The 15,819-nt window shown below is 38.4% G+C and overlaps 1 protein-coding gene across 4 annotated transcripts in view; it reads left to right on the top strand.

Annotated features, from left to right (window-relative positions):
- Positions 1 to 6,814: 6,814 nt before the first annotated feature.
- SHANK3 (SH3 and multiple ankyrin repeat domains 3) overlaps positions 6,815 to 15,819 on the top strand; it is a 7,266,504-nt gene continuing 7,257,499 nt past the window's right edge. For all 4 annotated transcript variants that reach the window (XM_044088609.1, XM_044088608.1, XM_044088611.1 and 1 more), the window contains exon 1: positions 6,815 to 7,410. The gene's annotated coding sequence lies outside the window, so the exon portion shown is untranslated. The remainder of the gene's footprint in view (positions 7,411 to 15,819) is intronic.

Below are 15,819 nucleotides of genomic sequence, written 5' to 3'. Positions count from 1 at the left end.
GGATGGGCATCAGACCTCCTGTCTAGTATCTCCCCAACAAGCTCTGCTAGCTCTACATGGGTGACAAAAGTATCACTTCCACTTGCATTGGTATTGCTAATTACCAGCATACCAGTCTCCAGTACAGGGCTACCTGAAGCAGGTAGTACAGGTTGGTCAATAGGTATGGAAGAGACTTGGGCAGTCTGATACACAGATGTGCAGGATGGTACTGTTGGTGGTGCTACTGGTGATGGCAATGCATGTAATAGCAACAGAAATGGAGACACGGAAAAAACAGGAAAAAAGAGGAAGGATAGTGGCAAAGAGGGTGGGCAAGAGACATACAAAAACAATGAAATTGCATTCTTACCTGTGTTCATACTCATTATACAGTGAAGGAAAATAAGCTTTTAATAATAGGGCCTCCTCAGTTATTCCAATATTTGAACTATTGTACTTAAAATGTTATTAGTTTAACTATTTGAACAGTTAAAATTATGCCATGATAATAATTTTTCCTTTGGAGGAGATGTAACCCACAGCTAACCCAGCAATGGCAGTGTACTAACATGACGAGATACTTCCGTTATACACAGGGTGGCATGCAGAAGTAAAATACTAAGGTCACAAGGTCACACAGCCATTCTAATTCTGTTAAGGAAAGCCAGTACTGAGAGATGTTTTCTTGACATATAAATGTTATTTACCATTATTTTTAATTGCTATCTGTCACTATAAAAACAACGTGATCTTTCAAAACAGCAATACACTTTACCTTGGCTGTCACTTGGGTGCTCTTGCCTGTCCCTATGCAGGTCCCTCTTTTCTGTTGGCAAATTAAATTATACTTACAGTACTGATGTGCTAATTGTACTTTGACTTCAACTTCCCATTGGCCAAAGAAGTCAGGTTCACAGCGACTCACTGTTCTGGCATGCGCAGAATGGCAGTAGCATGTATGACAGCATCAGCTTTGTACTGCAATCCAGTGTGGCCATCCTGCAGGAGCCTTCTCCTGTACTACTGCTTATGGAGGATGTCCAAAAAATCTTGGAATCCTCCTGTCACCAGCTATGTCCTCTAATTAGAGCAATACCTACACCTTCTCCGGCCTTACTGCTCTCAACTTCAAATATGTCAGGAAAAATATCAGAGAATTGGTGCCCAAATGAATTCTTGTGCATTTCAGCATTAGTGAAAAGACAGGTAACAATGGGCATTTCATATGTGTGATGGATGGCAAAATAATGTTGTTGTGTCTTTCGGCTTTTCCCGGTTAGGGGTCGCCACAGTGGAACTCCAGTCCGCTAATGATTGGTAGTTGGATTTTACATGCCGAGTTACCAGCCCTGATGCACAACCTTCAACAAAGGAATGCCCATTCACGTATGTCTCTACGCAGAAGACGCTCTAGCTGAGAATCGAACCGGACAACGTCTTACTGTGAGGCGACAATGCTACCGCAGCACCACCAGATATCGTTTTATTTTGGTTTTAATACCACTTCTATATATGAAAAATGGCAGTCCTCCATCCGTTTGTTGTTAAGAAAAAATTCTCAACAGTGACCCAGTCTTCAGATGGTTAAAGATGGCAGGGCCACTGGTCTCACCTTTCCATCTATAGACTCTGAAACACCACATTTCATAAGAATGCTGAACAAATGAGCAAAATGTGGAACACTTGCTAACAGCTTACCAAAACATTGAAACAATAAGTGCATACCACAGTTAACGTGTTGTGTTATACTTATAAAAAGGTATGGCAGTAATGGAGAACACTGGACTGAGTGTAGCTCACATCTGTGAATACAAAAACGAGTAATAGACTCAGCCCAGTGTTCTCCATTGTCACTGAATTAAGTATATTGTAAGTGCATCTGCATTAATGCTTATTTTTTATTGTATATATGTTTTTAATTGTTTTGTATGAGACAGTGTAATGTCTGTTTATTTAATCAATTAACAAAATGTTCCAGCACTGCTCTGTAATTCCAGATTTTCTTCCTTTGGTAAATTTATGGGGATTATCTTGTTTGCTGAATGATATGAAGGTGAATTCAGGAAAAAATGTTAGGGAATTGATGCCCAAATGACTTTTGTAGCAGGCTGAACAGAAATAACCGGATTAAATGCCTATGAATAAGCATCTTGGGTTTTCTTACTTGGATTTTTACGTCCTGCATAAATATTTTAAATTTGTTTTGCTGGACCTAACTGTATAATCTTTATTTGGCTTTAATACTTTTCCTAAAAGTGGGCAGTAATGGAGAAAACTGGACTGAGCTAGTGTCTTCATGTTTTAAAATGTTATGAGAGCAGCGCTCATGTGTAAGTTTACACTTATCTGTATGTGTGTGTGTGTGTGTGTGTGTGTGTGTGTGTGTGTGTGTGTGTGTATATATATATATATATATATATATATATATATATATATATACATATATATATATATATACATATACATACACACGTGTGTGTGCAAGTGTATATCTGTCTATATATATATATATATATATATATATATATATATATATATATATATATATATATATATATATGTATGTATGTATATGTACACACACACACACACACACACACACACATAAGCCTAATTTGTACCCCTGAGACTTACAAAGAAAATTCCAGTTAAGAATGAACTCGATGGGCAAGTAAGAAGAGTAGATCGCCAATTATCAATTACTTTACATAACCCACTTATAATGAGAAACTAAGGACTAACATCACAGCTTTGAAGCAAGCAGGTTTTTCATGCAGTAATTATTCCAAAGTAGATATCGTTCAGGTAGCAGGCACACACAAACACACACACACACACACACACACACACAGACACAGACACACGCGCGCACGCGCACACACACACAAGAATAATGATTTTTTTTCTTAAGCTTCTCACTAGACATCTGAAAATCAGATAGTTATAATAAAAATACAAATAAATAAATATCAGTTTAGCTGATGTTTGTTACATTTTATTTTCCCTCTAGACATGTACTGTGTTTGTCTGATATGTAACTCTGTTTTTGCTCTATTGTTTTATATATCTTCTTATTATTATTACTTCATGTTAGTCAATATTTATCTCTGTAATAGTTTTATTGTAGTAGAGCTTTTCTCCCCGGGCCTCCTGCCCAGTCGGACTTTTCCAGTAAACCAATGTAAAAATAAAAATAAATGTAAAAGGAAAGACCACTATATATAGCTATTCTTATATAAATATACTTTGAGATTACATTAAACGCTGAACAATCCTTCAAATGTTAAAGAATAAGCTAAAAATACTGGGCCTAATTCATGTCAAATTACCTAGCATACTTAAATAATTTGCTTTATGTTTTCAGATATTGTATGCTAACAAAGTCAGAAAATAAATCTATAAAACCTAATAGCTACTGTATACAAAGTTCAGCTCACAAAAGCTGTCTCTCATTTGACTGAAGAGAGGAATTTCAGTAAACTAACAATGAAGATGGAATCAGGAAAATTTAGGAAAAACAAAACAATCAAATATTTGGACATTCAGCACTGAAGGGATGGATACATTATGGCATATATTGAGTTTGTTAGTCAGTGATTGTAAGTGGGCTATGAGAAGGTAGAATTTCTCAGTGTAATGAGTTTTTATTGAAAAAATAATCTCCTATAGTGGAGTAAATGGCAGAAGGGAATGTGAGAGCTAGGGATGTAACTTACAGGCATTATCTAGCCATCCTGGGGCCTCTCTTGTTTGGCATCTACTTCTCTGAAGTACAGGCCAACACTAATGGACTCTGGCCAACAAAGTTCACAGATGACTGCAAACTGGGAGCCATTATTGAATCCCCAAAAGATGTGGATGCTCTACAAAAGGGCCTTACAGAAACAGATGCTTAGTGCCAGATCCATGGGCTCAAGCTCAATGCCAAGAAATGTATAGTTATCTCCTTTGTGAAAAAAACATGTACCCGTGAATTACCACATAGGTGGCAGTACACTAAACACCGAAAGTGTGATAAGAGACTTAGGGACACAAGTGGACAGTGGCCTCACCTTCAATAACCACATCACCACAACAGTCAGGAAATCCTTTTATGTGGCACACCTCATTACTAAGGGCTTTTCATAAAGAAAAAAGGAGGTCATTGTCCCACTGTACTCATCCCTCATTAGACCCATTATAGAATACAATGCCCCATTTTGTATATACCTCTCAAGACATCTGCAACAACTGAAAAGGCCGCAGAAATACCGCTCTAAAAGAATCACAGGCCTAAAGCAGATGCCCTATGCTGACCGCCTTAAAAAACTCCAGCTATACTCTGTCACATATCGTCTACTCTGAGGCGATCTCTGCTTAACATACAAGGCCATGTCAAACCCAGAGCTGTTGGACATGCTACACTTAAAGAAATCCCAATCCCTCAGAGCAACATGCTCCATAGATCTAAACCTTGTCATCACAATAAACAAAACATGCTGGAGGGATAGGTTCCTGACTCAGAGACTCCCCAGACTCTGGAATAGACTGCCCATGCATGTCAAGCAGAGCACCTCTTTGGCCCTCTTCAATAGGAACCTTGATGATTGGATGAGAGAAAGGAAATTCACCCTGGGGATCACGTCAGTTGCCCTGCTAGACAGGGGTCCAGGAAAGTAAATAGTGTGGGAAAAAATAGCCATGGAATTGTTATGGCTAGTCTTGTATAGGCCCTAGGGCCGATAGCCTAGTACCAACCCATGAACCTATGAATCCATTAAAAAAAATAAACAACCTTATCCTATCCAGTTCAGGGTTGCATTAACCAGACTTAGTCAGAACAAGCAATTACAATTAAGGCAGGAGCCAACCCTGGATGGCATTCCAGTCCACTGTAACACATAAGCACAATGTCTCACAATCCACAACCTCCCTCCCACACACACACACACACACACACACACACACACACACACACACCCAGCTAGAGAAATATCATCAGTTCATCTACCGATACATTTTTAACATGTGAGAAGAAAACTGAGCCTCCAGTAAAAATTGACACATGCACAGAGAGGAATACAGAGTCTATAAAGAACACTCCTCAAATGGAAACCAATTGCAGAAAATGGGTTGTTTCCACTAGCAACTTTAACATACACAGCATACACGACTCTTAATAGGGTTTTCAAAGACAACAGACCTGAAGGGCATGGTTAGGAGAAGAGAAGAGAAATGCATTTATTAAAATGGTAGCACTTCACTTACATCTTTTTCATAGGTAAACCTGTTAGTACTAATGAACTTGATTTTGTGAGAGAACAGAACATGGAAAGAAATCAGAGTATGTTTTCTTAGATGAGACAGGATGAACAAAACAGACTAAATGAAATTTGAAACAAGATTTCAAGGACTGACTTTACCTATATCTGATCTTAAAAAAGGCACAGTATTTTGGCTAAAATATGCTAGTAAAAGATGTGAATGAATTAGTTATTAATTAGTTTTGATATAATAGGAAAAGCTGAAAAAGGTGAAATAATAGGGTACTTATCAGTTCCAGTAAGCATAGCATAAATACTATTGAGACGTAGATGGTTTTCATGTATGGCACAAACTCCGCCCACCTCCCATATAGACATACTCCTGTCCCTCTCCTTTGTTATTAGAATTGACTCTGAGGTTGTTGCATCTCAACAGGAAAGAGATTTGACCGTGCAGCACTGACATCAGGGAATTGCATCATTCAGTGATGACATTAGTTTTATAGCCCTGGCACTAGTGTCTTTAGCAAACACAAGATGGACAGTGACTGTAGCTGACATCCAAATTGCAGACGGACATAAAAATAATCTGGAATATAACTATAAACAAAATTTATTAAACTCAGTGGTGGAACCAGGTGTAAATGAAGCCCTTTAGATTTTGCCTGTTTTAAAACGTAGAGCATTGAATAGATAATAAAATACATGTGGTTTACTTAAAAGTATATTTCACATACAGCTTTTAAATTCATTTAATTGTACTTGTTTTTTTTTTAAAATACAGATGAAGTAAATATTTAATTGATTAATTAATGAGATGTTCTATTTAAACAGTGATTTTGTTGTGATGTTTATTCTGATGAAGTCTTGGCAAGGTCCAAGATGAAAGTGCTCAATAAATTTTGTTTATAGAATTATTTTCCATATTATTTTTATGTCTTTATGCAATTTGGATGTCAGCTTCAGTCACTGTCCATCTTGTGTTTGTACAAGAGTTGCGGTTCCTGGTGGAATTTTCATTTTATTTGTAACTAGTGTCTTTATCACATGAAAAGATAAAGACATAAATGCAACACCTTGTAAAAAATGTTACATATAGCCGAATTGTGGTCCTTTTTCTGTATATGAGTAATCATTTAGAATACATGAAGGGGTCTGGGTAATTAGGCTAAATATGTTCACTTGATGCTGAGGCATGAGTATGCACTGCAAAGTAGGCTCCTTTTGTAACTGTGACATTGTGTGTCACAAATAGATTGGCTTCCCTGTCTTATTTTGTGTTAATGTTAGACATGGGGGGGTGGGGGTGGTGAGGGATTTCCTCTCCACTTTAGGACTCCCAGTTTGTACTTCAGATGCAAAGGAAGTAACTTGGAGATTAAGCAAGATGTTTCCTGGTGGATGCTGATAAACCATACCAGGGAGGGAGCTCAAAGGCTCATTTCAGAATTAAGTATTTTTTGTAAGGAATTAAAAAACTGCAGCTTTTATTAGTGGAGCCACAGATTTTCCATGTGTATGAATATCCCATTGTGAAAGTTCTAGAATAATAAGCCATTCTAAATGTAGAAATGAGATCACTCGATACAGGGAAGTGCCTTGGTGAGTCACAAATTTTAACATCAACTTCTGATTGAGCAGTCAATAAAAGAATAACAGAAGGTATTATTTAGTCTGTCTCAACATCTCTGAAGAAAGCCTGGGAAACTTTTTATGTCTCCAGTAGGGGGTTTCAGACCTGAGTCTCTGTAACAAAAAAAAAAAAAGAAAGAAAAATGCACCGTTAGAGCAATCATTTACTTTTTATATGCAGAGATCCATAGGAACCTGCCAGCCGGAACGTATCACATGTTGAAGCCAGCTTACAAATCAGCAAAGAAAGCCAAAAGGGGGAAAAGTTTTCTTTGTGCCAACTGTAGAACTGGAAATTGAAGTTGGCACTGAAAATTATTCTTGTCTTTTGCTACGGATTTCTTTTTTATGTGAATACATTTTATAGATGCAGTTTGATGTTACACATCTCTCAAGCATATATCAGTGAAAATCAGCAGAGAGGTTGGATTCCGGTTTCTAAAGCTAGTGAAAAACACATTATAATATTTGTTATAAACCAGTTTTGCTATACTGGGATCCAAGGGGAATAGTAAAAGCTACTGAAACCCCTCCACACAGTTTAAAGAAAGAGGTGAGTTACTATAAGTTATAGTCAGTTTAATATATTGTTGTTTTCTAGAAGGAGACTAGGAAAATAGTTCAATATACAAATTATTTTAAAGGACAGTATTTTTGGAAAAGGATGAAAGAGGTGGAGAGAGATAAAGAAAGAGTGAGACAGCATGTGAGTGGAGTGTGTGTGTTTTTGTGTTTATTTATGCACCTGAAATACTCATATCTACACACATTAATAGTACATTTCTAAAATAAATACTTTAAATAGATGAGAGCATGAGTGGGAGGGGAAAAGTAAGTGTCTGCCTGAGGCCTGACTATGTGTTTGTATGTAGAATATGATAGACTTTTACATTTTGAAGAAAACTTTGAGAAAGGAGGACGAACTGAGCCTTTTAATTTGTATACTACAGCTGCAAACAAATCATCCTATTCTATGACATGCATTTACCAACACAGACTGTCAAGTATTGAAACGTTTTAAACAAATTTGCTGCACAGAGCTTACAATACTTTTCCTGCTCAACAAGCAAAATCTTAACGATGTGACCGACTGTCAGGGTACTCTGCAGTATAGCCTACAACAAAAAAGTTGCACATAAAATAAAGCATTCAGCATAAACATGATGTAAGCATTTTCATCTCAGCAATTATCAGTAAAGCATTATTTAATCTTAAAAGATTGTTTACAGGTATACAGTATACAGTCTTTTTCAGAAAACTAAATGATGCTGAGTTGTAGAAGATATTCTAAGCAGAGTGATAAGTCAGTATTAGATGTTCATACACAAAAGACACCTGTCACTCACCACTGACAGAGTATGCAAATCAATGGTAAAATGAATGGTTATATTTTATGTGAGTGAAGATTTATTAACTTAAGAATGTTTTGCTTATCCAGTTAAGCAGGTAGAAAGACTATATTGTGCATAGTTACTATGTGGGTAAGGATTTAGTAGACTTGTGTTTCATTTTTTTTTTTCTTTTAGTGTTATTGTAACTCTCCACCTTGATTATAAAGCCGCTTGTCCCTTATATACCACTCTATTCTCTCATCGTACCTACTGTTTCAGGCAGTGGATGTGAGTGTTGGGAGTCATACAACCACAACCCTTTGCCTGTCAGGCTATTTAGTCCCTGACTCACCTTCCTCTGCAGAGATACAGCAATTCATATTGCCAAAATATGGCTTACAGTAATGATGTAGGATGCATGTTTCACACACAAGGCCCAGCTATTGTGTTATGTACTTCTTAACAAGACCAGACTGCTGCTAGGCCTACACTATTCCCTGATGAATAGTGCTCAAGCAGGAGACCTGGCTGCAGCACTCAACCATGATGTGCACGTCGACCTCACCTAAATGTGGTCCCCCCTCTCTGTTTACTCTCATCCATCCCTGACCTCTTCCCTAGAAGTCTGGCCTTGCTATTGAAACTTGAGACATCGGTTTCATAATAAGTGTTTGCCTCTGTACATGTCAGTACTGACCACTACAGCATGAATTACTTATAACAAATTAAAGCTCCTTTACATATTTAGATGGATTTATGAAAATAGGTCTGTGGTGTTTAGTAATCATGATTCACAGCACAGAAATCTTGGTGGAGGATGGAAGGGAGGGATATTGGAGTGGAGGAGTAGGAGATAATGAAGTACAATTGGAGATGAACAGAATGGCACTCTAATGTGGTCGTGGGACTCTGCCATTGAAGTGTGACTCCTGCACAGAAGCATTGCATGTTATTGATATTGTGATGGTGCAAACTGCATATCTAGTATTGCATAATAGCAGCAGAAAGATGGTGCTTCACATGAAAGCAGGGTACCAAAGCAGCTGGAGGGATTATTGATGTGTAGGACTACCATAAGTAGGCTGGACAGGCTAGTCCAGTTGCTATCTGGAAAAGGTAGAGGGAATAATCCAATTACAGAAAAGGGCTGTCAAAGTGGCATTGATGACTGAAAGTGAAGTGGAAGACATCTAGTCCCTGACAGATAGGAAGTAGAGCCTGAAGGCCAAAATGTTCATTAACTGAGGAGAATTATAAGGACCCCATATGCACACAGGTCAGGTATATTGAGATCAGTGGAAGGGGGAGGGTTAATCCCTGTTACTATGGGTACAAGAGTTTCTAACTCCTGATATCATGCTACAGAAAGCCCAACATTTACAGTATTTATTGGCACAACATGTTTATAACATAGGGACAGGATCCAGTATGATATCTGTAAAATGACTGGTGGGCTGGTGGGGAAAAATCAATTCTTATGCAGATTTCAGTAGGAGAATGAATTCTAGGATTTATTAAGAGTCTGCTACGATCAACAAACATGGCTGATGAATGCAAAGCAGCCATCTCCTATACTTAAGAAGTTTTTAACATGCCCATAGTGTAGTAGTTTTAGTAGTAGTACTAGTAGCAGTAGTAGCAGTTTTGCTAGTGGTACTTGTAGTAGCAACAGTAGTAGTAGTTTTACTAGTAGTAGTAACAGTAATAGTAGTAGTTTTACTAGTAGCAGTAACAGTAGTAATAGCAGAGTAGTAAAAATATTACTAGTAGTACTTGTAGTAGTAGTAGTAGTTTTACTAGTGGTAGTAGCAGTAGTAGTAGTAGTTTTACTAGTAGTACTAGTAGTAGTAACAGCAGTAGTAATACCAGTACTAGTAGTATTTGTAGTAGTAGTAGCACATCAGAGATTTCTGAATTGTATGCCACATGTTTTCTTATTCCTTGGACAAGTTGGAATTAATTGCTTGCATAAGACAGGAAGTCAGAAGCCCCACTGCAACTCCATACTGCAGAATAGCTGATTTATGTGCAGAAAAATCACTTGAACAATGATGCTGCTGCTTTACACTTTATTCATAGGTTCATAAGTTCACAGGTTCATACTAAACTTATTGCAAAAGAGCACCATCAAGAGGCTTAGCCACAAGGCCTAATACTGGCAGGAGAATAACAACACTCCTCATTAAGTAGACTATCTTCACTCACCCTGGTAAAAATTAGCAATCACATTTTTTTTTCATTCTTGGTTACTCATATCTCTTGCTGTCACTGTCTTACAAGCATAATTACATCTTTTTAATCTCATCTGTGATGTATTTGTCTGTTGTTTTGGTCTTCTGTACTGTATCTAAATTTAAGAATAGCAACCTTTTAGATAATGTCGCAGTGTTCTGCTTTATATTGTGAAATAATATGCCTATGATTAGTGAACTTTGTATAGTTAGAAATAGTTTATGTAAAATGAGGTAAAGCAGCAATAGAGTTTAGACTTAAAAATTCCTTCTTATAGTAGACAGGCACTAGAACAGGGGTCTGCAACCTGCGGCTCTGGAACCGTATGTGGCTCTTCCACCCCTCTGCAGTGGCTCCCTGTAGCTTTGAAAAATAATGGCCACTCTACCGCACAACACACACACTGAGAGCGATCGAGTGATGGACTTTACATATTGCTCTAATAAACTTGCTAGAATAGCATGATTTCTGTTGCCATGAATTCCAGACACACAGAGCGATCGAGAAATCCCCTGGCAGCAGCAGCAGCATCTCCTGAAAGGTTTCCATACTTCTCAAAATCTTACCACAAGAAATCTGGACAGAGCCACAAATAGAGGAACAAAGGAACAAAAATAGGGATGGACTTTAAATATTGCTCTTATAAATTTAGAAATTTGTTAGAATAACATGGTTTCTGTTAACAAGCATTTTTACACACACATGCAGACACATACAGTTGCCTCTCAACTGTGCAGATTTTCGCAGAATGTCCTGACTTTTGCCTCATATTTTTGGTATGTTTCTCATAAAATTGTGTTTTTCTGGCAAATGATTGAGGGCTGAAGTCAGAAAAAATAGAGATTTGTGTTTCAGATTTCACACCCTTCAGAAAATTCATGCTAATGCAAAATATGCTACTGTTTCAACTCTCTAAGTTTGTAAGAGCAATATTTAAAAAGTGTCCCTATTTTTGGGCCTTTGTGCCCCACTCTTTATGGCTTTGTCAGATTTCTTGTTCTAAGAGGTTGAGAGGGATGACACACTCACGCAGAGTGATCGAGCAATCCCAGCAAAAGGACAAAAATAGGGACAGATTTTAAAAATTGCTCTTAGAAACTTAGTTCCTTTATATTTAGGATAATAACTAAATATAAAACTTTATACACTGTGCTATCTTCATTTTAGGGGTCGAATAGGTTTTGTGGCTCCTGATGAATTTTATTTGGTGGGAGAGGGGCTAAAATGGCTCTTTTGATAGTGAAGGTTGCAGACCCCTGCACTAGAACATCTAAACATCTAGTCTGACTATACAGGTCTCATTATATTAACAGTAAAGCATTTACAGTAAACTCTTAGTTAACCAGAACTCAAGTAACCAGCACTCTCATGCAACCAGAAAAAATATCGAAAAAATACAGTACAATTCTCATGTGTTGCACATTCTGTCCCCCACCCCCACCTGCAGAAACATACCTTACGTTTTTAAAGTTTTAGAGTTTTAAAAAGGAAGATAGGAATAAATTCCCTCTCCCTCCAACCTGAAAACAAATCAAACCAAACAAATAGTAAAGGGTACAGTATTAGTCAGGCTTTTAATAGTAACTCTCAAGCAACCAGAAACTACAGTTATCCGGCATCTACCAATCCCCATGGCTGGCGGTTAACTGAGAGTTTACTGTACCCACATTTCTCCCTTTCCAATCTGTTCTTCAGATTCTAGCCAATATCCACATGAACTAAAATGTTATTTCTGATTTTGGTCCATTGTGTTTAATGGTATAAAATTCTTCTACATTTTTCTGCCAAAACAACTGAAGACAAGATTCTTTCAGGGGCGGCTAGTGCTATAGGACTGTGGGACTGCAGCCCCTCCACCTGTAAAATGGGTCTCCCACCTGTAAAAAATCAATTAAATAAATTTCCCGAACACATTAAAATAAAAAATTCTCGGACTCTGCGCATGCGTGCTCAGACCAGAACTCCAAGCAATCATGCTCAAGCATTCCGAGCTTCAGACTGCTCTGTTAGGCAGTCCGGATAGGGAAGGCAAGAAACTCCACCCTTCCAGCCCAGAGGTCTGAATGGTGATGACTGCACAAACCAGACGGTCAACGGACTGCATCGCCCGCAGGCTGGACCAACAGCAGGAGGCTCCAGCCTCCTCACATCTTGCGGGAGACCCAACAGCATGCGGGTTATGGAGGACATTTCACGGGAGATGCAACAGCATGTGGGTTATGGAGGACATCTCGCGGGAGACCCAACAGCATGCGGGTTATGGAGGACATTTTGCGGGAGACCCAACAGCATGCACGTTATGGAGGACATTTCGTGGGAGACCCAACGGGGTGCATGAGTTATGGAGGTCCGATCAGGCTGCAGAGGACAGATGTAGTACACTACAGAGGAGCTGGGCCATTATGGAGGACCAATCGGATCTATGGAGGACCAATCGGATCAGGCTGCAGGATCACTACGGAGGAAGCTGAATACAGAAACTGTGTGTGTCTATGGAGGAACCCGAGTACAGAAACTGTGTGTGTCTACGGAGGAAGCTGAGTACAGAAACTGTGTGTCTACGGAGGAAGCTGAGTACAGAAACTGTGTGTGTCTATGGAGGAAGCTGAGTACAGAAACTGTGTGTGTCTATGGAGGAAGCTGAGTACAGAAAGTGTGTGTGTCTATGGAGGAAGCTGAGTACAGAAAGTGTGTGTGTCTATGGAGGAAGCTGAGTACAGAAAGTGTGTGTGAAATGCCCCAGTAGCTTCATGGTGATGGGTAGAGAATAAGGCTTGAACACTGTACCTTGGGCCCAAGTGACAAGAGCCTGAATTCCCTACCCACCACCATTTGTAAAACGTATGCAGATTTTTGCCTCATATTTGTTCTGTTCCTCATAAAATCTGTGGTTTCTGTATTTTTGTTGCTTTACTTAACACAGCCAGTAGTGCAATGGTAGCAGTGTTGCCAGACAGCTACAGGTTGTCTGGTTTAATTCTTGGCTGGGGTGCCTTATGTGTGGAGTCTGCATGTCCTCCCTGTGTTTGTGTGGGTTTGCTCTAGTGTCCTCAGTGGGTATTTGTCTCTATTTTTGGACTGTATTGTCCCATTATTGGCTTTGTCCGGGTTTTTTTGTGCCAAGATTGAGAGCTATGGTAATAACTGAACTCACTGAATATGTTTGGGGGCTGTATTTTCCCATTATTGGCTTTGTTCAGGTGTTTTGTGCTAAGATATTGACATCTATGGTGAGAACTGAATTCACTAAATGGTAGCCATTTAAGTTTCAGTCTTCCTTTCTTTCTTAAAAATAGATGATTTGGCATAGTGGTATGTTGCTCTGGCTGTTTTGCACAGGGTCCTGGGTTCAATACTTGGCAGTGAAATGTATGGTGGTAACACAGCATTTTATTCTAGCAACTTTCCAACATTATACAAACAATGTTTAAAATGTGTCCCTGTTTTTTGGGCTTTACAAGGAGCTGAGAGCTGCAGGGGAACAGATGTTTAGTGCTGCTTATGCCATGTCTGCTTACATTGTAAATAGCACAACAGGTAGTGTACTTGCTTTTGATGCAGAAGGCTGTGGGTTCTACTCCCACAGTAGATAGATCCATTGCTGATACTGTAGTTTGTTATAAAGGGGATGGATGCTGCAGTCCTCTTTGGCGAAGATACCTAGTAACTATGAACCTGTTATCAGTTTGCCATCCATTCTCTATTGTGATATTACTAGCATTATCATTTTTTTAATGCAACATAGGCAAGTAATTTCTCAAGGACAACAGGTACTTTATTTGTAGATGAAACAATGACAAATAAAGTTGTTTGCTAGCAGTAACCTCTTCATTAGTTAACAGATTTCATTAATGTGGAATTATTTAGATGACTTTTACTTCTTCAGAGATCGTGCATATTTACTGATACTGGTGGACTGTAGAAGTTTGAGTAGACTTTTATGATGGAAATTTTCTGAATTGGGCAGTTTTGTTATTATTGGTGCATGCATTTTGTTTCATAATTTACTGGAAAAATATTCAAAACAATAAATTTAAAATGCCCTCTTAACTGTACTGTATTGTACAAGGAATATAATTTAATACAGTCAGGAAGGTGTATCAAAGAGCATGTGTATGTTTCATGTTCAAGGGGCCTGTGATTTGAAAACAGCCCAAAATTACTCTTTATCTGCCACTGGCAAAATGTATTTTCTTTGAATGTGGGTTTCAATGCTGGTTCAATGAATGTGAGTTTCAAGGGCAGAGAAGTTTTAATGCTAAGTCTATTTTTATTGTGAGACTGCATTGCCTTGTTTAGCATATATCTATTAGGGTTTATGCTGTAAAATATAAAATAAAACTTTCAAATGAAATCCATATCATCACAGAAGTAAAGCAGTATGCACATTACAGTGTTTATGGCAAATGGGGCGAAATAACCAAGGAATGGGACATTGGAATGGCTGCAGGGGGGACGCTCCATTCGACCATGATTTTGTGAGGGGGAGAGGAGGGCAGTAAACCCAGACAGCCCTGGCTGAACTATACCTCTCAGCTGTCCAGAATTTGCAGAATGAATAGATTTTTGCTTCTTATTTTTGGTTTGTTCCTCATAAAATCTGTGGTTTTCTGCCAAATCACTTAGGAATGAAGTCACTAAATAATGGCAGACATTTGAGTTTCAGATTTCATACCCTTCAAAAATTCATACTAATGCAAGACCTACTACTATTCTATTATCTTTCTAAACTTTTAAGAGCAATATTTAAAAATTCTTTATGTTTGGGCCTGTGTCCCACTTCTATGTATGGCTTTGTCCAGATTTCTTGCTCTGAGGTTGAGAGGTATGAGTGTCAGAGCCATCACCATCAGCCAGAGACATTTCAAACTGTGACCTACTTGTTGCACCCACTCCCCATTGTAGTGGCTCTGGATGTGTCCAAGCAAGGCAAGGAGCAGTTATGCAGTGTAAGTGTGCAGAGTATTCCCCCATCCAAGGTATTCCACAAGTATGACCGTGGCTTTTCATGTGTCCTTGATTTTGCAGAATGTTCTGGTTTTCTGTCATATTTTTATACTGTTGATTTATGCTTCTTATTTGTATTAAAGCAGCAATGCTTTAATGACCATCAGGTAAGCTTGTCAGAGATTGTATGATGCAAGTAAGCTTTAATAAGCATACTGTTAAAGAATTACCAACATTGAAAGCCTTTTCATTGTTACCATGCAGTGAATATTTACATAACTAGATAATGTGCCTTAGGCATTGAAATGCATATGACAGTATTTGTAATAAAGGACAGGATTACAGTATTTTCAGAAGCTCATTACATTTGTTAGAGACTTACAGTTATCTTTGCAGGCTTTACACATAAACTAAACAGAATGCCAATCTATCATGTGTGGTCCATAACTTGT

The sequence above is a fragment of the Protopterus annectens genome, chromosome 11.part0 (assembly GCF_019279795.1).
Source record: "Protopterus annectens isolate FY-2018-M chromosome 11.part0, PAN1.0, whole genome shotgun sequence".
NCBI lineage: Eukaryota > Metazoa > Chordata > Ceratodontiformes > Protopteridae > Protopterus > Protopterus annectens.
The sequence above is the reverse complement of the archived record's forward strand: the minus strand, read 5'-3'. Positions and strand labels throughout refer to the sequence as shown.